Source organism: Bos grunniens, chromosome 24, assembly GCF_055505025.1.
Source record: "Bos grunniens cultivar Pamir isolate PY7600 chromosome 24, Bosgru_T2T1.0, whole genome shotgun sequence".
Classification (NCBI taxonomy): Eukaryota; Metazoa; Chordata; class Mammalia; order Artiodactyla; family Bovidae; genus Bos; species Bos grunniens.
The window spans coordinates 41,046,610-41,070,241 of NC_141188.1; positions in this window are offsets into that span (position 1 = coordinate 41,046,610).

Below are 23,632 nucleotides of genomic sequence, written 5' to 3' on the forward strand. Positions count from 1 at the left end.
AGAGTCAGCCATGACTGAAGTGATGGGCATGCATATACACATCAACTAATGTTCTCTGCTTTTTCTATCAGTAGTAATTATGCTTACTGATCCATTTCAGTGAAAACCCCCTTCAAAATCGTAAGGCACTCAACAGTGTACCATAAGCGGAGTTAGGGAAGCTGTACATCTGTGCTGAAGAGAAAGGCTTGGCTAACCTCTGAGAGAACGCCACGGTGTCATCACTTTTTAAAGCAGTTCAAAGAGCTGTTTATTCTCTCTGGCTTTTGACATTGAGAATGAATGTCGAAAATGTTTACAAGAGCATTTTTGTTTGGGAAAAAAGATAACAGAACAGAACAAAAAGAGTAAGAGCAAAGGGATGTACTGGCCTCTGGAATAAACAAACAGGGTTCCTGGGAAAAACAGTTTTTAGAAAAAGAGAAAAACTTCTCCCTCCACTAGGAAACGGAAAGGCTGTTGAAGCTCTCAGCCAATTGAAGTTGAAAATGGCGTGGGTGTGAAAAGCAGTGAAGAAAACCCAGACCCTGTGCAGTTTCGGCAAGAGGAGTGGGTGTAGAACAAAGGATGAGATGCAGGATACAGATGCGACAGAGGAGCGCCTTGGTACCCAGAGGCAGAGCATGGCACGCCGCAGAGGGAGGGTGCGCAGGAGCGTGCAGAGCCACCACACTTTAAATCAGCTAAGTGAATGAAAATGCAACATCACCTGAATGCTCTATAAAAGGAACAAAATGCGCAGTCCGAGATGTAAAATCCACCTGAAAAGCATGTCCTATGAGCTGAACTTTGGGAAGATCCCCTGGAGGAGGGCATGACAACCCACTCCAGTATTCTTGCCTGGAGAATCCCATGGACAGAGGAGCCTGGCAAGCTGCAGTCCCTGGAATCACAAAGAGTCGGACAGGACTGAGCGACTAAGCACAGCACAGCATGAGCCAAACTCTCCCAATGATGGATCAGGTCTCGTGCGTACAAGAGTATCCCCACTAAGTCAGCCTCTGCGTAGAGGCATGCACACCTTCTGGTCCCACATGCTGAGTAGGAAGAACAGGGCTGGGGGTGGAGGGTCGGGAGAACCAGCAGCCCCTCCCCTAGTAGCTCCCCCAAAGCTCACCTTGGGTGGGGTCCTTCAACCCTGAACGCCAGTGCTTTCTGCCCACAGCAGGGTCTGAAGACACCCACTTCTCACCTCTTTCAAGCCTTTCATGGCTCCATCTCTGGCTGTCAGTCATTCACTTTGTATTAGATCTTCCTGTGTTTATAATTCCCAGCATGGGGAATGAAGCTTTTATTCTTAAATGTCATTTAGATTATTTACTTGTTTAGGTTAAAAAAAAAAGTGCAAATACAGTTGCATCTACAGCTTCTTAGAAAATTATGTGTAAATAATCCAGTAGTCATGGGCAGATGTGAGAGGTGGACCACAAAGAAGGCTGAGCGTCAAAGAATTGATGCTTTCAAACTCTGGTGTTGGAGAAGACTCTTGAGAATACCTTGGATAGAAAGGGGATCAAACCAGTCACTCCTAAAGGAAATCAGTACTGAATATTCACTGGAAGGATAGATGCTGAAGCTGAAGCTCCAATACTTTGGCCACCTGATGCAAAGAGCCAACTCACTGGAAAAGACCATGATGCTGGGAAAGATTGAAGGTAGGAGAAGAGGGCGACAGAGGATGAGATGGTTGGATGGCATCACTGACTCAATGGACATGAGTTTGAGCAAGCTCCAGGAGATCGTGAAGGACAGGGAAGCCTGGCAGGCTGCAGTCCTTTGGGTCACAAAGAGTCAAACATGACTGAACAACAACAACAACAAATAAAAACTGAGGACCGATAGTCATAAGTTTACATTTAGGAACAAAAGGATGATGTGCCATTGATAAATGAAGATGGAAACTACTCAAAGAAGGAAATCATGTCTGAGGGATGTTTGGGTTAAAGATGACAAGTACCAGGTGAGCGAGAGGGTGCTGGTAGGATGAGAGGACGTGGATACTGGGCCATGTGCCCAGAGAGATGCCACCTGTGAGACATCTCCAAAGATGCAGGGAGTCTTATAGAATTTCACACGTGAGATTTGCTTTCTGTCACTTCCATATAATCCCTCCACTTAGAGGTCAACTCACATTACTGAGGGTGAAGTAAGTAAAAATATTTTAAAAATGAAGTGTCAAGACTTAGATGAATTCTACGAGCTAGTGAACATAATATTATCCAGAAATTAAAAAAAAAAGATTTTGAAGAAACATAAGGAATTATTATCAGCAACAAGTTTGTCCTTTTCTCTTCTACATGCTTTACTCTCTGTTTCACATTTTTAAGGCTTCCTTACCTGAACTGGTTGTTCACCTTCTGGAGTCTTCCACTGAAGTTCAAGCTATAGAGATTTTTCGATATGAAATGTGCAGAGCCTGATTCCACTTTTTTTGCCTGTGTTTGTTCTCTCAGACGATTCTGAAGCGTTGCCTCCTTTTTCAAGTTCCTGTCTGAACACAGACAGCCGAAAGCACTGGTTTGTATAAAAATGAGAGGACAGGCGTCAGTTTAGGGTGACACATCAGGGCTGACCTGTCACAGGAACAGACACACATCCAAAACCGAAACGGTGAATAGAGACGCTTTCCTTCCATGGAACACACTGTGTTAAGTTTCTTCCCATGTGGCCCTCTGCGCAGGCCTCAGACACTGGTCAGCAGACATCACAGGCTCAGTCGTCAGCAATACAGTTTCCACAATTTAAGAAACTTAACAACAGAAGACTGTCATAAAGATGCACGTGCAGGGAAAATGCCATATAAACAGCTGACTCAGTCTGTGTCCTTGAAAATTCATGCCCTGAGGGGACTACCTGCATCACAAAATACTATGGGGTAATTAAACATTTACCAGCAAGAGAATATTAAGCTTTTTTTTTTTTTATCATTTGTTTATCCAGAAATTCTGTATCTGGTTGTCTGCTTCATCCTCCTGCGCCTGGCTAGGAAGTTTTGTGTTTGAACGTGAAGCACCGATTGTGGGTGAAAGAGGAGAGACTGGGTTGCAGCTGGATCCTGAATTCCAGATGTGGTTGGAGCCCGACGGCAGGTTCAGGTCAAAGCTCTGCCGGGACCAGTGGTCCAGTCCCTTCCACGGGTGACTGCTGTCTCCAGGGCTCTGCACCCACGGTTCTGCCTGCAGAGGCTCCAACCTGTTTCTGAACAAGGGAGGCGCCATCGGAGGATGACCAGGCTTGATGGCGCCCCTCAGGGACCTGGCCCACACCCAGGCTCCAGTTCCTCCAGGGAAACAGGAAAATCAGATCCAGCTCCTCGGGGTGTTGTGACCATGAGAAATCTCACATACACAGACACACGCAGAAACATACACACACAGACATACAAATAGACACATACATAGACACACACACACAGAGACCCACACATACAGGCACATACACAACACACAAAAATACACATACATACACAGACACAGATAAACATAAACACAGACACACACACACACAAATACACACACAGACATACAGGCACACACATGTATACTCACACAGACACAAATACACATGAAAACTACATACACACGAAAACTACATACACACAGACACATACATACACACACATACACACAGAGACACACACAGACATGCACACACACACATACATACACAGACACACACATACACACACATAGACACACACATACATACACACACACCCCAGGTCTGGGAAGTGCTCTCATGATGACAGTGCTATCATCCTTTACATCCAAGGGAGCATGGACTCAAATGCGATCTTGGCAGTGGGCTCTTTTTTTCCAGGAATTCACTTCCTAGTTACTGTAAATGTGCTGGTAACACGATGCATAATAAATCCTTTCTGATACAGGAGAGTTTGCTTTTGTTATTTTCAAGTCATGATCAAATTAGGGAGTGATAGCTAACAGTGAACGATGTCGGATTTGTGATCTCCGAAGAAGATTTAGCTCTGGGACCAGGGATCAGGATCACTCAAGAGCTTTTCTGTAGCAGTTTTATTAAAGTATAAAAAGGACAGAGAAAGCTTCTGACATAGACATCAGAAGGGGGACAGAGAGTGCCCCCCTTGCTAGTCTTAGCAAGCAAGCTAAATACTTTTTTTAATTGGTTATTACAATAAATCCAAAGAATGTCTCAAGGTTGTAAAGATCTTACTAGACCCACTCTCACAATTTACATTTTAGATGACAGGATTAGAACTAACAATAGAAAGATCTTACCAGACCCACTTCCATAATATACATTTTAAGATAACAGGATTAGTCAGAAGGTTTTCAAGATGGAGAAACTGTCCTCAAGCAGGATACATTGTTGTTATATAATCCTTAGTACAGAGTTTAAGCTGAGCTGTTTTGTTGTGTAATCATCAGCTCTGGGCTTAAAGAAAAAAAAACGTCTTATGTGACTAAGACTAAGGAATGCAGAGAAAAAAAAAGACATACACACACAGAGACACACACATATACACAAACATAGACACACACACATACATAGACAGACACGGATACAGACATACACAGACATACACACACATACATACATACACATACATACATATAGACACACACATACATACACACACACCCCAGGACTGGAAGCTGCTCTCATGGAAAGGTTGTCCTTTTCTCCTCCTTAAGAATTCCAGACCCCTATCTCCTCCTCAAGAGCCCCAGACCCCTTTCTCCTCCTTGGGGACCCCGGACTTCTTATTAACCTGCCTAGGAATTGACTCAGGAGCAATGAGGTTTCCCTCTATTTTACAATAGACTGAGTTTTCTAGGGAGCCCCTACATGAAGTCTAACCTCAGAAGGCTTCAGTACCAACCTGGATCTGGAATGGGCCTTCTGGAATTTGGAGTGGGGTGATTCTGATAACACTAGCCTCGCTTGACATAACAGGGTAAACCTGTACTTTGCCAGACAGAGCGTTCCATGCACATATGTTCTGTAGTTCATATTAATTGGCATTGATCTATTAGTTTGTTTATCCAGTTATTGATCCAACAACCCACTAACTTAGCATGTGCTGCATGCTAGGCACTTGAGAGAATACAGTTCTAGTGAAGAAGCTGGGATATGTTCCAAAAAACACAATTTAAAATAAGAACAAAAGCTATCCCTACTGAGTGTCTACATAGCCCCACTGCAATACAAAGTGTTTTACATACATTATCTCTATTATTTAGCACTAAACACCCAAGGGAATCCCTGGTGGCTCAGACGGTAAAGAATCTGCCTGCAATGCAGGAGATCTGGGTTCAATAAATACCCAAAAATATCTTTAACATAGTTTTCATTGGTAAGAAAACAGGCTCACACAAGATAAGCAATTTTCCCAATGTGACTTGGCACCTTCGTGGGAAACCCCCCAAATCAATCACTTAAATATTAGCACCAACCATGTGGGCCGAAGTGGGACGGCGCTTTCGGCACTGTCAGAAAGGGAACACGATTCTTGTGCAGAGTGGCAGAGGCACTATTCCCAGAGAAAGCAGTGGTACCCAGCCCACCATTTCTGGGGGAAAATAAATCAGTCTGTGCTGGGTCCTGTGTGAGGCGTGAATGGTGATAAAGCAGTTTCCAGCAGGACCGATCGGTTTAGGCTGCAACTTATGAGATTTAAGGGAGATTTTTGGAAAGAATTTTCTGCAGATGAGAGTTGAAAGGCATTAGGCTAACCTAAGGGAGATGGAAAATGTTTATTTCACGCACAGTTGAGTTTTCACTAAAATACTATCACTCAGAAGCTTTGCTAACCATCCATCAACACATACTCCCAACTCGAGATGGTTTAGTGATCATTATGGTCATGAATTTCCTTGATTTCATATCATGACCCCTGTGTGAGTTGGGCTGCACAGCACTCACGCCGTCTTCCTCAGGCTTATCTGCCCAGGCTTGTAGAAGCTACCATTCGCCCTCTTGCTCAGTTAAGAGAAATTCTGTTTTCCTCAATCTTGACTCATTAATCAGTCCTTTTAGTCATTTAATCATTCACTTAGTTCTTAATCCCATTCCAGCTCTTCTTTGTCTCACAGGTACTAAGGCATGAAAAACTAAAGATAGTATTGATGTATTTTTCATTGGTAAGAAAACAGGTTCACACAAGATAAGCAGTTTTCCCAATGTGACTTGGCATCTTCTTGGGAAACCCTGAAACAAATCACTTAATTATTAGCACCAACGCAGTGCCTCGAGCATCACCAGAATGGGGTATTTCTCAGTTCTGAGAGGCAAGGCATATGATAGAGTATCTCCCTATTATACAGATCAGAATGAAGTGTGAAGTTCAAAAGAATATATTAAATGACAAGAGCATATTTTGCAGAAGATGCTGGTGAAGACCCTGAAAGAAGGTAACAATGGGAGAGAAATGGAAGTTTGTAAGGAGCAGAGATGATGGGCTTTCAGTGGCATTGTCAGCACCCCATTCAACCTCGGCTCTGCTGGGAATGCATTTCTGGGTTGTAGCTCTGTGCTTACTTGGGTTCGGTGCAGAGAAATATTTATGTTACAGAGATGGCATCCCCATCACGAGCCTTTCTGCACACGCACACCCTTATGTGTGTGTATGTGTTCTAAGTCACTTCAGTCATGTCCGAATCTATGCAACCCTATTGATGGATGGTAGCCTGCCAGGCTCCTCTGTCCATAGGATTCTCCAGGCAAGAATACCGGGGTGGGTCGCCACTTCCTCCTCCAGGGGATATGTGTGTATATGTGCGTGTTTAAGAATATACACAACTCTTCATAAAACGATACACATAGAAGAAAGTTGATTAAAGTGGTTGTCCTAGGTGTGATGAAAACCATTTAAAACTTACTACTGATTTAGCCAAATATTGGGGAGGGGGGGAAGGTTCTGACGACATACTCTTCAGCAAATTGCTGACATATAAGCTGAAATTTCTATGCCTCAAGTCTCTGTTGGTCAAAGGAAAATGGTAGCTTCTGATGGACAGGGAGGTGGCAGGTTCAAATTTCAGCTCACTGTGGACAGAGTGAAGGAAGCAAGAAAACCACGGGTGGGATGGCTGGACTGAGCGGGAACTCCGTAGGAGGTGGGGTTCTCCTGACTGGGAACCACAGCTGTCCTTAATTCAATGTATGTGTGCTGCTTGCAGGGAAAGGAGGAAGAGACTGCAGAAACTACATAGCTTTCAAAAGTCAGACACAGCTGAATACCAGGAATTTCACACAGTTCAGCTGAATAATTTATAAAATATGTCAGGTCCAAGTTCTCAGCAAGACAGGTGACTAGAGGGCAAATGCTAAACAAACAAAAACTTCTAGACAGCTGCAAAATTTAAAAGAGGTTTTGGGGGATGTCCTTGGTGGTCCAGTGGTTGAGAGTCTGCCTTCCAACACAGGGGTTGCAGGTTCGATCCCTGGGCTGGGGCTCGGGGGGACTAAGATCCACATGCCATAGAGCAACTGAGCCCCAGAGCCACAAGAGATGCTTGTGGTGCTGCAACTAAGGCCTGACACAGCCAAAAACAAATAAATAAAAAAATTTTTTTTGAAAGAAGATTTTTGGACCAGATCTGAGATCTAGTAGACCTCTTCATAAATAGAAACAGAAAAATGATGGCCATTAAAAATACTAGTTTTGCTTTTAAGAATATGTAAGTATAATTGAGAAGCAAGTATAATTTCTATTTCATCTGAGAAGAAATAAAAAAATAAAAGAAAACTGTATTGGTATATATTCTTTCCTTAAAAACTGTCCTGCCCTCCTCTTAGGAGCAGCATCCTTGGCTGCTGCTGCTCTGCTGGTTGTACCAGGGCCAGAGCTGGAGCGGCCAGTGCTGAATCACTGCAGGTGATGTCAGGCCTCTGATGGTCCTCAGCCTCTGAATTCGCCTTCCTTCCATGACAGGAGCACCTGATTTCACAGGTCAGTGCAGTGGCCCTTATTCTCAGGACCAGTCCTGATCTGAAGCCTTTGGTGAGTCGCTAAATCCCACAGTTCAGTCTAAAGTCCAAAGGTCTGAACCTGAAGCAGGTCCCAGTTCTGATATGGAGCTCAGGGCTCAGCCTCGTGGGCTCTGCATCACAGAACCTGGCATTTGCTTTGGTCCTTGTTGGCTCAGTGATAAAGAATGTGCCTGCCAAGGAAGGAGAAGGAAATGCAGGAGACACGGGTTCAATCCCTGGGTTGGGAAGATCCCTTGGAGGAGGGCATGGCAAGCCACTCCAGGATTCTTGGGCTTCCCTGGTGGCTCAGATGGTAAAGAATCTGTCCTCAATGCCGGAGACCTGGGTTTGATCCCTGGGTTGGGAAGATCCCCTGGAGGAGGGCATGACAATCCACTCTAGTATTCTTGCCTGGAGAATCCCCATGGACAGAGGAGTGTGGTGGGCTATAGCCCATAGGGTCACAGAGAGTCAGACATAACTGAGTGACTAACACACACACACTTTGTTTCTAGAAGCCTGGTCTAGAGAGACTTTTCCTGGTAGTCCTGTGGTTAAGACTCCGAGCTTCCAACGCAGGGGGCATGGATTCGATCCCTGGTCAGGGAACTAAGGTCCTGCCTGCTACACAGCATGGCCAGAAAGTAAAAATAAATTTAAAAAAGTAAGAGTCTTATCTACTGTCATGCCAAGAACCCAGGGGTCCTCCTCGGGGAAGCCCTACGTTCCGACTTGGTTCTTGCCGGGCCCCCTCCCATGACAAGCCCTCTGCCTCCTAACCCCACCCCTGGAAGGCAGATCTGCCTCCCCAGCTGACCAGGCCTCCATGTGCCTACACCTCTGAATTATTCTCTTTTACTGTGCTTTGCCCACTTCCTGGGATTCCTCACCTTCATTTCTGATTCCTCCTGCTTGATTCCAATTCCAAGAGTCAAGACGAGAGCTGCTGATTTCCAAACCCCTGGGCTCCTGGCCCTACTCATCCAACACTATTATCATCTTGTACTCACCACGTTTTCATCTTCTTAGACCCAAGCAGCTGATGTGGTCCCTGCTTCTCTATAATTCCCTTGTCCTGATAAAAATAACGGGCCATGCTCTGTCAAACCCTGGGGGATGGACAGTCTGGACCAGGAGAGTGTAACTAAGCTGTCACCACACACCTAATTGGAAGCTTCCCAAGTGCTGGGCACTGACAGCCCCGGGGTGGCCAGAGGGGCCTCGGGCACCAAGAGTCCTTCTGTCCTGAGTGCCTTGGCCCCCCGCTCTGAATAGATACCTGCCCAAGTATCCATTAGCATCTTCTCTCCATGACATGACGTTAGAGGCTTTACACATTCAAGCAAACTGGGAAAGATGAAACAGCCCCTTGGGTGCTGTACTTCAAAACATAAGTAAAACCCAGAGGTCAGCGGTATTTCAGGAAGACTGTCAGGTCGCTGACAACCTTCTTGCTGATCCAGAAAAGGGAAGTCATCCAAGAAAGGCCAATAGCTCCCAGAAGGAGCCTGGTCTGGGAACATGGCCTCACGCAGCCCAGGACTTAGGCCGCAGTGAGACTGTGAAGAGTTCTTCCCCAACGCAATCTCCAGGAGGCTCACTGCATCATACAGCTTAGTCTTAATTATTTTCCTGGCCAGTTGTAGTCTTTCTTTCTCAGACCTAGACAAGACAATATATCTAAGCCGGGAGGTTAGATGCTAAAGTCTCCTGGGTTATCTTCAAAAGAATTTAATTGTTGGAGTGAGTGGAGGCCAAGTATTTGGAAGTGTTCATGGAACAGATCATGTAAGGGGCTTGCCTCCTGCAGCAAAGGCAGCAAGGAAGCCCTGGATGCTGCCTCCTCGGAGGATGGGGACAGAGACTTGAAGAACACGGGGGTGTGCCAGGAAACAGGGGGGGAAGACAAACCTTTGCCTCACTGCCATCCAGCTTTAACATGTGGACAGCTTAAATGTGCCTAGTATGTTAAATGGACAATTTTTATTTTGAAGGTAACATTGACCTTTTGGCCAACAGTATTAAAAGGCATGATAAACACTGAAAGGCAGGTTGCTGTAATTGTAGAATTCCTGTAATATTTTCTATGGAAATGTACAAAAGCTAACTAGGACTTAAAAGTGTTACTGATTTTACTTCTATGAGGATTGTGAGCAAGTACAAATGATACATATATAGAGCAGCAATCAAAGGTCTCAGTATCAGGTTTTCTTCAAATTCCTGAAGTTGATTGCCAGTTCTCTTCCCCCTAAGTCAGTTAACATACCAAAGGCAAACTTGTACTGCAATTTAATGTGCATAAAGCAGTATCATCCCAATTAGCAATAATCAACATTAGTAATCTTATTAAACCTGGAAGGGAGGCTTTTATATATTTCTTTTTTTTTTTTTTTTTAAGTTTAAATAAACCACACTGAGATATTAAATATTAGGGCATGCGTGTGTGCTAAGTCACTTTAGTTGTGTCCTTGTGGCGACCCTAAGGACTGTATCCATGGGATTCTCCAGGCAAGAATACGCGAGTGGGTTACTATGCCCTCCTCCAGGGGATCTTCCCAGCCCAGGGATTGAGCCCGAGTCTCTTGTGTCTTCTGCATTGGCAGGTGAGTTTTTTACCCCTAGTGCCACCTGGGAAGCCTAAAGATTAGGGGCACCCATGTAACTGTGGATAAAAATGAACACTTACTTCTTTCAAGAAAATATGATTCAACACTACTTTTTCTACCATAAGCTATCTTGACATACTGTTCAAGTAATTTAACTATTTGTTACTGAGAATCAACATGCAAAATATTTTATATAAGATGACCAAACTAATCTAAAATATATATATGAATTTTTTTATTTCTACTAAATTTAGGCAGTAAAATCATTCAAAAATTTAAAGAGTAGATGATACCTAAACACAACTTGATTCATCTAATACTCATAATATCTAAAACAGATCATAGTTCTATAGTTTTTACTCTTTGTTATGCCCTGACTTAAGCTCTCTTTATACGTTAAGTTTCTGAATTCTCACAACATCCCTCAAGATAGGTTCTATTATTATCTGCATTTTATAGATGAAGCAATTGAGGTACAGAGAGGTGAAGTAAGTCATACAAGGCCACACAGGTAGGATGCTGGAGTCGGGTTTGAGACCCAGGCTGACTCATGCTAGGATCTAGGCTTTTTAGTTCTATGCCAAACTTCCTCTGGGATGAGACTTTTTCTGAATACATCATATATAAATAAAAGTGGTGGAATACTTGACATTATCGCCCTGTACATAGTGGATGCATTGCCAAATGGATATTTATGATGTTAATGTATTTATGTAATGTCTCTGGCATTGTTGATTATACAGAGAGAAAGGTAGGAAAATCAGAACACTTGGAGAGAATTTAAGCCATTCAGTGTTTTTTTTTTTTTTTCAATTTCATTCCGAAATTTACCGAGTTGTTTCAAGAATAGAACATGTGGTGAAAAAGGAATTCTTTAGAAACAAAGACACGTTCTCTGCATGGAATAAAATGTGATGTGAGGAACTGGCCATCTGGATAATTTTTTATTGGGACAAGCTGTAATTTATAAAAACCGTGAGAAAGGAGGAGAAACTAGAGAAGAGACAGGCTTGACTTTCTGCCAGAAAAAAGATTTTGCATTCCATCCTAACATGTTTTAAATGAGAATTTAAATATTCACACCCACATACACACAAACTAATGTTTCTTCTACACAGCCAAATACAAGATTCCACCTACCTTGGCCATGCAAGTGTCCAAGCAGACCCTGTGTGAGTGGAGGCCAGGAGCGGGGGGAGGGCAGAAATGCTGCCAAGACTCCATCCACAAACATTCACTGCGTGCCACTGTATGCTGGGAAAGACTGAGGACAGGAGGAGAAGCGGGTGACAGAGGACGAGATGGATGACATCACCGACTCAATGGACATGAATGTGAGCAGACTCCGAAAGATGGTGAGGGTCAAGGGAAGTCTGGCATGCTGCATGGGGCTGCAAAGAGCTGAACACGATTTAGCGACTGAACAGCAACAACTGTATGCACAGCACTGCATTAGGCATTAGGGAACCTGGACAACTGTACAGAGCCTACCTCAAGGGTCTTTGACCTGAGGGTCCAAAAAGAAATGAATTGAAAATCTAAAAGGCAAAGGCAGGGACTTCCCTGGCAGTCCAGTGGTTAAGACTTTGCCTTCCAATGCAGGGGATGCAGGTTCCTTCACTGATTGGGGAGCCGAAATCTCAATGCCCTGAGGCCAAAAAGACCTGAACATAAACAGAAGCAATGCTGCAACAAATTCAATAAAGACTTTAAAAATGGTCCCCATTTAAAAACGTCTTTAAAAGGCAAAAGCTGTGGATACTATATTGTGAGTTTATTGTTACTACTTATAGTAAGTGTTTAATAACAATATAACCGTAACAACAGGGATACATACTTCTTAAGCATATACTATGTATCAGGCACTATAAGTGTATATTACATTATATGCATTATTTCATTAAATAAACACACTCTGGGAAGGGAATGTTTTCATAAAATTGTTTTTGTTGTTGCCGTTGCTGTTAATTAATCTAGGACCGAGGAGGGCACAGGGGGCAGGTTTTTGAAATAGGTCTGGCCTCATCAGTCCCAGGCATGGAGACAGACAGATGAAAGATCCTGGGAGAAGACCACTGGGCCAGGAAACAGGGCGGAGACCCTTTCTCACCATACGGGGGCCCGAGAGCTTCAACTTCCCAGAGATGCTGGAGGTTCCTGAATTGGGAAAGAAAGGTTAAAGGTTGGGAAGGTTATACTGGCAGCTCTGGCCAAAAGAGGAGCAGGCTGAGGGACGGGATGGCGGGGAGGAGCTGATGGCAGGCAGGCCAAGGGTCTGGACCAGAGCAGCAGCATCAGCAGCAGAAGGAAGCTGGTTCTGATGCAGACTGTAGAAAACCAGCCCGTGGGGCTCAGAGGCTTCAATCTGGGCATCAAACCCTGAAGCCTAACCCCCTGAGTGTGATGAGATACCACAGATGGGGCTAAGATCATGTTCTCTGTTTCCAGTGTTTTAAACAGCAGGACTGAGGGACCCCGTGGTCTCCTTCTGCAGATGAGCAGAGACAGACGGCCGCTCAGAGTGTGAATTCCACCACACGCCACGACATTGGGTCTCTCTGGCTCTAAGCGAGGGTCTCAGCTTCCCATGTTACCCCCGCTAAGCCAGGTACCTCAGGAGCAGCTGAGTGGTCCCTGGCCTCCAGCTGCAGCAGCGGGGATGGATTTCCTAAGAGCCTCTCAGTAATGGAAGGCTGTGCGATTTCACACAGAAGAGCATCCTTTAGACAAGAGAGATGTGGCTGGGGTGGCGTGGGGGTGGAGGGGGCTCCAGGCAGGAGATGGGGCTCTGGCTTGGTACTGCAGGTAACAGTATTTGAAAAGGCAGAAGAAGTTTTCTTTTGTCTTTAATTTTGCTAATTACCATCTTTTAAAAACTTGCCCGTATAAAAATAGTTTCAATAGAAATGTTCCAGTTGTGTGTGTTTGTTGGCAAATCTGCCTAGATCAGCTGGCATTTAAGCTCTCCGGATGCGTTAGCTGTGCAATCCGAGAAAGCTGAAACTAGGACCCATTTGCAACAGCACAGACTATTCAGGCCCATCCACCGAGCTCCGTGTGACTCTACAGGACCTGATCTCAGAGCTAGAGGCCCTGACTGACAATGACCCCATCCTGAAAACCGAGTGAAGCAGAACCGAGGTTTCAGGGCAGGTGGGCCATTTGCAGAGGCGGGAGGGAGCAAGGCTGTGCTGGCTGCTTTCTTCCCTTCCCTCCCGGAGCTGAGCTTTCTGGAGAAGCACCTCCACTCCCGCCTGCCGCCTCCTGTGTGTGGCACGCTGAAGCTTTCAAGGGACCGTGAGTCTGTGCAGATGTGTGTGTTTGGGGATAGTTGAAGGCAGAGATGTTCTGGAGGAAGGAAACTAGTAGAGGTAACTCAGGGTTTCTTTTTAGTCGAAACCACACACTCTTCTCAGTGGTATCACACGTCAGCTTCTCTCTGATAAAAGGCCCCATTTCTATCTAGACCAGCGATGGGCCACTTTTTAAAGCAGCACTTGACAGGAAAGATGGAAAGATGAAATCGACCCATGACTTTACCCTCGAGGTGGATGTTCTTTGGAAGTTTCAGGGTTCTGAATGTTAACTTTGTTGGATTTTTTAAATGGTTTAAATCTCGATTGTCTCATTAAATTTAACCAGTTCGGCAGTGAAATCTTAAATGTGTTGATTCTTTACTTCAATTTCTGCCCCATACTTTCTACCCACATGCAAGGTTTACTTATATATTCAGACCATGAAAACTACGAGAAATTTTACTACCTTAGAGCCTGAACAAGGTTTTACTTGTCCTCATTTTAGCTTGTAAGCTATATACTGAGGTTTCTGTTTTTAGAAAAACTATATATAATTTATAAAACTTTCTAGTATAGAATGTTAGTAGATGGTTTCCCAGAGCCCCCAGGGCTAGAAACCATCATGGTTTCCCAGATGGATCCCCCGTTTCCTTCTGGTTTTATTGTGTACACCACGTGTGCAAGCGTCACTGATGCGAGTGTGTCCGTGCACCATAGAGGAGTGTGGTCACCATCACAATGACCGTCCAGGGTCTTGTATCTCTCTGTCTCGGTAAGCCGCCTCCTGACAGCCTCTTCCTCTGAGGCTCTCTCTCCTCTGCAGGTCCTTTCTGATTGATGCTGTGCATGCGTGCTCAGTCGTGCCCCATTCTCTGTGACCCCATGGACTGTAGCCTGCCAGGCTCCTTTGTCTGTGGGATTCTCCAGGCAAGAATACTGGAGTGGGTTGCCATTTCCTTCTCCAGAGGCTCGTCCCCACCCAGGGATCAAACTCATGTCTCCTGTGGCTCCTGCATTGGCAGGCAAATTCTTTACCACTGCGCCACTGTGCCACCTAATCATTCCTGAAGGATTAACAAATATTATTCCAGAGCCTCTTTGGAGTCGAAATCCTATTTGAGAATCTACTAAACGTCATGGATTCCCTGGTTGACAAATGCATAAATGCAAATACACACAAGCATGGCCCATTCTCTCACTGACTTCACGGCTCCCAGAAGACACCTGGACCAGTCAGACTTCACCACAAAAGGGTCTCCAACAGATTGCATTCTCCCTACTTTCTTATTTTCTTTAGAAATGCAGAGATTTTCATTCCTTTTTCATATACTTTACTGTTGCCTCTTTGTAACATTTTCTTTTCCCACTGAAGCAAAGAGAAGAAAGGTGGCCCTAGGGGTAAAGAATCCACCTGCCAGTGAAGGAGAAGCAAGAGATGTGGGTTCAATCCCTGGGTTAGGAAGATCCCTTGGAGGAGGGAACGGCAACCCACTCTGGTTTTTGCCTGAAGACTCCCATGGAGAGAGGAGCCTGGTGGGCTACAGTCTACAGGGTCACAGAGTCAGACACAACTGAAGCGACTTAGCATGCAAAAGAAAAGACAAGCAGAGGCCAGTGAGCATTTCTGGTACCCAAGGGCACCATCACTAACGGAATCTGTATCCAGAACCAGTTTGCATGCTCACTAGGGTGGAAGGGTGACCCTTTTAGGCGTTGGGCTGCAGAGCTAAGATGTGTCCTAATGTGAATTTTTACTTTAAGTCCAAAGAGAAGATTTGAAGGTGGTGAAGTATGATTGCTCAGTATTTACGAAGTCCTTTGCAGGCTGGGAGTGTCTCTGCTTCTGGAGGGAAACCTCTAATCCTAATTAGGCTCGAGACCCCTTTGGTTTCAAATTTAATCTTTTGGCAATAGAGCAAATAAACTTTATCTCCGATATGCGACATCAGCACATTTGCGAGTCCATTTCTATGCACATACACATCTTGTTGTCGCTGCTTTGTTTTCTCTGGCTGTGGCAAGCAGGGGCTACACTTTAGTTGTGGCATTTGGGCTTGGTTGCCCTACAACATGTGAGATCTTCCCAGAGCAGGGATCAAACCCATATCCCCTGCATTGGCAGGCAGATTCTTAATCACTGAACCACCAAGGAAGTCCCAAATCTCTACTCCATAGAGATTTCTGAGTCAAATTAAGAAAAAAAAATTATTTTTTTCTGAATCTTGAGCCATACTTAAAACACAAAGAGAATGTAAGTTATAGTTAAACTATGGCAAGTATATGCTTTTATTATCCGGAAACATAAAGAAGGCTATAGTGCCTAGGAAATCATGGAGATATTTATAGAAAATAATTGATTTGGGGATAGGAAGTCTCTTCTCAAAGGAATTCATATTTAAATTAATGAGAAGTAATCTTTAAGATGTATGATTGATAAAATACCTCCTTTTCGAATCTTAGTACATTTAGAAGTAATCAAATTATATAGCAAATTAGGGAGAGAAATTGCCCTACAATGTCTAGATAAGCTCATGGTAAATGATGAATTTGTCCATTAGTGTTAATGAACTGTGCCTGGTTAACTCCCCAGCACACCAGAAGAACGGAGCCCGAATCATCTGTCTTTCATGTTTAATTCAATTTGTTTGTATATTGCATCTTTCACTCGATAGTTCCCAAAAAGCAATTTCAGGAAAGATAAAATTATGAGAAAATACTTTATAAGACTGGATATACTGATAACAAAACAAAGAAGATGGACGGGAATCTTTGGTGGAACAAAAACTATTCTCTCGTGTTTTGTACATGTCTGAATTTTATCTGGTTAGAATTAAAGGCTAACACATTCATACACTGATATGGGCACTGCTTCGTTTTCAGAAACTGTGATAGAACAAAGGCTCAAAAAAGAAAGCGAGTTCAAAATAGGTAAAAAAAGTTATTATTGTGTAACTACAAACACCGACAGAGCTTGGCTGCATTTACAATAAAGCTATGACACAGGTATAACTGAAGGAATGTGTGGAAAAAAAAGCAAATGAAGACCAAGGAGTAACAACTTGTATTCAGGGAACACTTCACTTCCAGAACAGTGGAGGACTCACAAGTGAGCCTATGACTGTGACTCTCACAGGCTCCTCCGAGTCCTCTGATGACTGTGTGTCCTTATTAGGTAAACACAAGCAAGAGGAACGCAAAAGGACTTCTTAGAGATACCCACTGAGTCACCTGTTTCAAGAGCACAAAACTACCGTGTTTCTGTGTGCCACTCCTGGGCAGTTTTCCTTTTCTGTCCTACCAATCACAGGCAACTCAGAGACGACTTGAGTTCAACATTATAATTACTGTTTCCCAAAACTGGATATTTAACATCCAGATAATAGTAAATAGGAAGCAAGGTGTTTTTAAATTGCTCCAGTGTACACTTAAGCTAAGTATAGCAGGCACCATCTGGCTCACATTTTGATCAACTCTGTAGGAGCCACCGTCTGCCTACTTGGAGATGAGGACCAAATTCAAGTTCAGATCCCTTCCCCCTTTCTTCTTTCCTTCTTCCTCCCCCAAATACTAACTGAGGGCCTACCAGATGCCAAGAACTGTTCCAGGCATTGGAGATGCAATGAATGGTGCACACACCACACACACACACAAGATAAATACCCATTTCCAATGACGATAAAGCAGGGGAGAGAGGCAATGCTTATGGTTGGACCTGGCCTTGCTAAGGGAACTTGAGGGGTCCCTCAACCAAGAAACCATCTCCCCCTCGCCCCGCCTCTCCTCCTACCTCCCCCCACAGGTTCACTTGGCTGACTTCTCTCACTTTACAGCATGAACATCACTTCCTCTGGAAAGCTTTCTGTGTCAACTGCACCACAAATTAATCTCTCCCTCCCCTGAAACCCTAAGCACTCATCTGTGCTTCTTTTGAGATGCTCATCATTCTCTGCTTTGCATTAAATCACCTGCATTCATATGTTTCCTATATTTTCAACCTTATTAGACAACAAGGTCATTGAGAGTCTTAGATATCCTTTATCACTTCTCGCAGCTCTCACTATATTACCTGGGCACAGCAGTATTTCAATAATGTTTCTGGAATAAACAATTAGTCCATACTGTGGTCTGAATGTTTGCATCACACTCCACCCCATTTTATATGTTGAAATCTTGACATCCAATGAGATGGAGAAGGAGGCAGGGCCTCTGGGAGGTGCTCAGGCCAGGGCAGTGGAATCCTCATGGTAGAGAAGCAGAGAGGGAGGAGCACAGAGAGTCCATGAAACAACCTCACCCATAACCAGGGAGATGGCCAACCCTCCAAAATCAACCATGGTTTCCTCAGCTCTGAGATGGAGTTCAGGTCTCTTGTAAAATGTGTGTTGTGATAATTAAATTCAGCATCATATGTCAAAAATCTTGGCACACAACAGAAACCCAATGTTGACGCGTCATTCAAAAATTTCTCGGTGAATTAGTAGCAACAAAACCACAGTTACAACTGTTAGAAAAGATGTGTTCTTGATGCCACATCCTGGACCAGCTGAAGGATGAACTCACAGAGAGAAGGTCTAATATTCTGTTCTTGTAACAGAAGGAGGAGCCAGCCCTTCCTCTCACTCCATCAGCCTCCAGCCTGGGCACTGGGGGAGAGACACCAGCCTGGCTGAACCGGCTCATACATGAAGGCAAGATGAAATATCCGAACTAGCAACCTGAGAGGCTGAGAAGGCCCGCAGCCAGGACAGGCTGGAAGGTTTAGGACCACGGGATCAGCTCCAGCCACTCTTCAGCCTCATGTGTCCCTTTCATCCCCCATCATCACACCCAAGTCCAGGCTCGAGGTATGCAAGATTAAAATTACGTGCAATCACACACCCACACACGTGCACACCCACATGCATGTTCTGTGTCTCAGCTAGAATATCCCTTCTTCCCGTGTTTGCTTAGTTGACGCTTACTCATCCTTCAGGACCCAGGAAGGTATCTTTTGGGGAAACTTTTCTTGACACTCTTAGAGCAGCTGGAGACCCTCACAGGACCACCCATACGTGGCTCTCCATACACACTTTCTCACGCTGCTTAGTTAACATCATACATTCATCTCCTTCCCTCGAGGGCCAGGTCTGTGGAGGGTGTGGGAGCAGGAAGGGGCCAGCCCAGGGCAGCAGACGCTCCTGTGCTTGGATGTGACATGCTGCTGCTTCACAAAGCCTGCCTCTTTGTTCTCTTGCAAAAGATGCTTTAGTGCTGGTGAATCACCAGCAGAGAATCCTCAGACAAAAGCCCGGGTGGTGGGGATGAGAGAGGGAGTGTCAGTGCGCGTGGGTCACTTTGAGAGAGGCTCAGGTGAGTGGTCCTGCTATTTCATTCTTCCTAAGATCCCAGCATCCCCTGTGGTGTGAAAAGCCCAGAAGCCAGGCCAACTTCCGTCTGACAGCAGACTCCATGCCTCTTTCACGTGTGGGAGGTAGAGGCTTAATTCCAGGATAAAACTGTGGATTTTCATGAAATATAAATCCTACTGGAAGGAACTTAAGGTGAGTGTTCACTGTCCCAATTTATCTCTCTGCCAGACCTGTTGTCTCACAGGAGAAGTTATTTCTCCCCTCGAACCAAAGGTAAGTGAAAAGATCAAGAAAAAGCCAATGGCTGGGAAATGAACGCAGCATACAGGGCAGAAAAGCCAGTCTCCTAATTTCTAACTCAGGGAAATTTCCACATATTGCTCTGCTTGTTCATTCACTTTTACTCTGTGAGAGAGCCATGCAATTAAAACCTAAGATGAGTCCTGTGAACTCTGAAACTCCAGTGAGAACTGAAAAACCGGCTAGCTGCACCTGGACGTCAGTGAGGGGCGCCTGTGGGGCTGGCCAACTGATCCTGGAGTTGGTCCCCGAGCCTGGGGCTGGGCTGCAGCTGTTGCTCCTGGAAACGTCAAATTTCCATGGAGAGTTCTCTAGACTGGTTTCATGTCACACTCTCGTGAGGTCCACCAAACACAGAGGGTCAGGCTTGTAGAAACATGGGAGAGATGTCAGCCAGGAGGGCTACCTCTGAGACTTTTGAAGCAATTGTTTCTGAACTTGTTTCTATTCATGGTAGACTTTATACATAGAACACCCAGATTATTAGCTGTTTTCATAGACTGAACACACGCCGGCCAGGAGCACGAAGAAATAGAGCATCACCCAGGCGTGACACAGTGTGGAGCTTTCTGGAGTGGTCCATTTTGCCTGCTTTTGCCCCTTTGATTAAAGGAACTTTTCAGGGTTTGCCTTGGTGTTTGTCTCGGTTCCCACTGGTCCATGAGTCACATCCATGTTGCAGCGCGCAGCGCGTGGTTAGTCTGCTCCCTCTCCTTCCCGCGGGGCTCCCACTCCATAAACAAGGTGCAGAGCATCACTGGCAACTGACGGGCATTTGGGAAGATTCAGGCTTGAGCTGCTCTCAATGTGCTGCTACACACATTCTGGCACGTGACTTTCAGTGAATTTATACCCATGTTTCTGTTGGGCATTTAACCAGGACTGGGATTGCTGTATCCTCTGAAATTAATTTTGGCATTTACTACATAATTGATGCTCACAGTGTTCTATAACAGGCCCCCAAGATCCAAGTCCATTTATTACCTGCAGAGCCATTTGTTCTCCTTCACACCCGCGCCTTTTGGAGAGTCTATTATTATAACTGAGATCAACGCCACGTGTCTAACTGAGTCACCGGTCCCATCATTTGTAGATACGTGGTACCATGTTATTTATTTTGGATTTCTGTTCTGGCATTTCTAATGCAATCCTAAACCACCCTCAACACACCCACTATTATTGTTGAAGTAATTTGGAAAATTCAGTAATAACAGCTAGCTAGTTCTTATAAATAGCCAATATACCTCTCCATCTGGCCCCACGAAAAGGCAGGCAAATGAATATTAAATCTGACATGTGTGGGCACAGATCTGTAATAACAGGAACTGGAATATGATGCTGTATTTATTATTTCATCAAAATGGGAATAATTGAGACAAAGGGATAATTAAAACCCACCATACCTGGCTTAGTATTTTCATAACTAAAGGCTTTATTTCAAATTTCTGATTTATAAGTTTCTTACTGATGGTTCATGCTCTACAAGGGGAGCTTTAACAGCTCTATGTACCAAGGTGGAGAGAAGCATTCAGATAGCTTATATTCTTATTTTCTGTAACAAATTATGAATAACAACTGCAGTGGTAAGTATCTGTGAGTGAGTGTGTGTGTGCCTGTATGTTTTTGCACTTAATAAAATCCTTAAAAATAAAACAGTAAAGATACAGTTTCTACAATATTTTTAATTCATGTAGTTTGGAATTTTATACTTCATAAAATTCTTAAGATGTCAAATAATATAGCATCTTTGGAAAATCAACATTATAATTACTATAAAGCTAAGTATTTCATATGCAGTCTTCTTCCTTAAAGATAGAAAAAAAAAAACTCCATAGAATTCTCATATAATTATTTCCCAGTTCAGTAAAATCAGACATATATATTAACCTTTGAGAATTTTATAATAATGGATAGAAGTGATTTTAAGACCCAGGGATGATCTTTCTTACATTATCAATGCTTTTACTAAATTGGGTCATTAATCATGTCATTTTGAGAATTAAAAGTGTTATCTAAAGTCGGATACTCTTTTTCCTTTTACTTACTAAAGTAAAAATACATCTGCAAGCTTATTTTTAAATTTTTACCCAGCTCAGTTTCACTATGTGGTAACATGAAGTCAAAGCAAATGACAGACCAAGTGACAGAAGCATCAGATAAATGTGAGCGCAGTTCATTAAGGGACTCTCTTGTCAGGATGAAAGTTTTAACTGAAGGCAACAGTAAATTCAGAAATTCTGTGCATATAAAATTAAGACCATGCCTTTGAGGATCCTTTTGAACACAGTACTTTAACCAGCCATTATCATAAAATTTACAGAGCCAAACCAAACAAAGATTCACTGTAGAAAATTTTATATTTTGTATGTATATTAAGAGGAAGGTACAGGTATAATGAGGCAGAACAACTGAAGAGAGTTAGAAATTAAGTCATATGCTATTAGCAGAATTATTATTTGGGGATAAATAAAGTTTTAAAAATAAGTTAGGGAAAAATGGCAGACTGGAAAATTGAATTTATCATTTCTTCTTGATAATCAATCCTTTCTCTCGATACTAACATAATTAGTAAACGAATAAAGGCTATAAACGCATAAAGACAAAGGGTGAGAACAAAAATGACATAGGATCAGAGAGGTCCTCACAGTTTCGAGGCTCAAAAATGGGTAAGCTGGGAGCCAGGAGTCTTCAGAGAGAGGATGTGGCAAATACCTACTAGGACACATCTGGAAGCAAGTCTCTGTTGGGAGACCCCTGGCGGTGATGTTGACTCCTTGGCGTTGGCCAGGTCCCTCCTGACCACTGCCCCTGAGCCCCACCAGCTGGCAGGCTCCGAGCACGCAGGCAAGGACTGCAGGTGCCTCATCCTCAAGAAGGAACTTGGAGAAAGATGGTCACAATTTGAGAAATGTCTCACACAGGAGAGAGAAGCCGGCCGACCTAATTGGAAGACAAACCAACACGCAAGGGAGCAGGAATACCACAGCCTCAGATACTGTCTGAGAGTTAAGAAAAGACATGCAGCCTTCAAATAAGAACAGGATGCAACAGAGAAACAAATCAGAGAAGAGGGACATGTTCTCAGAAACTGGAGGGAAAAAAATCGTAGTATAGTTAAAAAAAAAAATCAAAGGGATGGAAGACAAAGTCAAGAACTATTTCAAGCAAGAGAACAAGAGAGAAAGTGCTTAAGATAGAAGACTGAGCATCACGATAGGAAAACAAGTGGAGCAAAGAGAAAAGACGGCGGCGACTGAAGAAACTGCTCAGGGCTCCTGGAAATAAGAGGTGTGAGTCTCCAGATCAAACCTGTGAGCGAGGTGTGACCACACACAGGGGAACAGATGTGAAGAGAAGAGAACAGATCTGAAATGACGTCCACCATCACCTGATGTGAAGAGCCGATTCATTGGAAAAGACCCTGATGCTGGGAAAGATTGAGGGCAGGAGAAGATGGTTGGATGGCATCACCGACTCAATGGACATGAATCTGAGCAAACTCTGAGAGATAGTGAAGGACAGGGGAGCCTGGTGCGCTGTGGTCTATGGGGCTGCAAAGAGTCAGACACGACTTAGTGACTGAACAACAACAATTCTTGAGTTGGCAAAACTGTTCCAGACAAACCACAAACAGAGGCTGAGTGGTGCCGGAAGTTTCCATGAGGAGCACCCAGACACCTTAGGTTTATCCAACCCCTCACCCCGGAGTGGCAGGTGCTCCTCTGCTTTTGACTCTTGACTGTGTGATGCTGGCAATTCAGGTCCAGCGACCCACCTGGAGCACCGGGGTAGGGGGTTTACATTCTACGGTGCCTGGCTCTCTGTGTAAAGAATAATCAGTACCTCTTAAGGCCATCACCTTTGTCTGTTTCACAGCACAGACGTAGATCAAGTCTTCCTGAGTCTGTGTTCTGCTCATTTAGAAAAAACAACATGTCTAATCCTGGACCCTGGCTTAAAAGGAGGTTTACATCCTGTAGTCCCAATGTTGTCATCTTTAAATATTTCTGTGTTAACAAATACACCTACTTCTTTTTATTCACTATGTAAATTCATTCAAATAAAATGTAAATGGTGTGATAATTTTGTGCCAAAAGTCCTGTTTTCGTGCAGATAAGAACTGATGCAA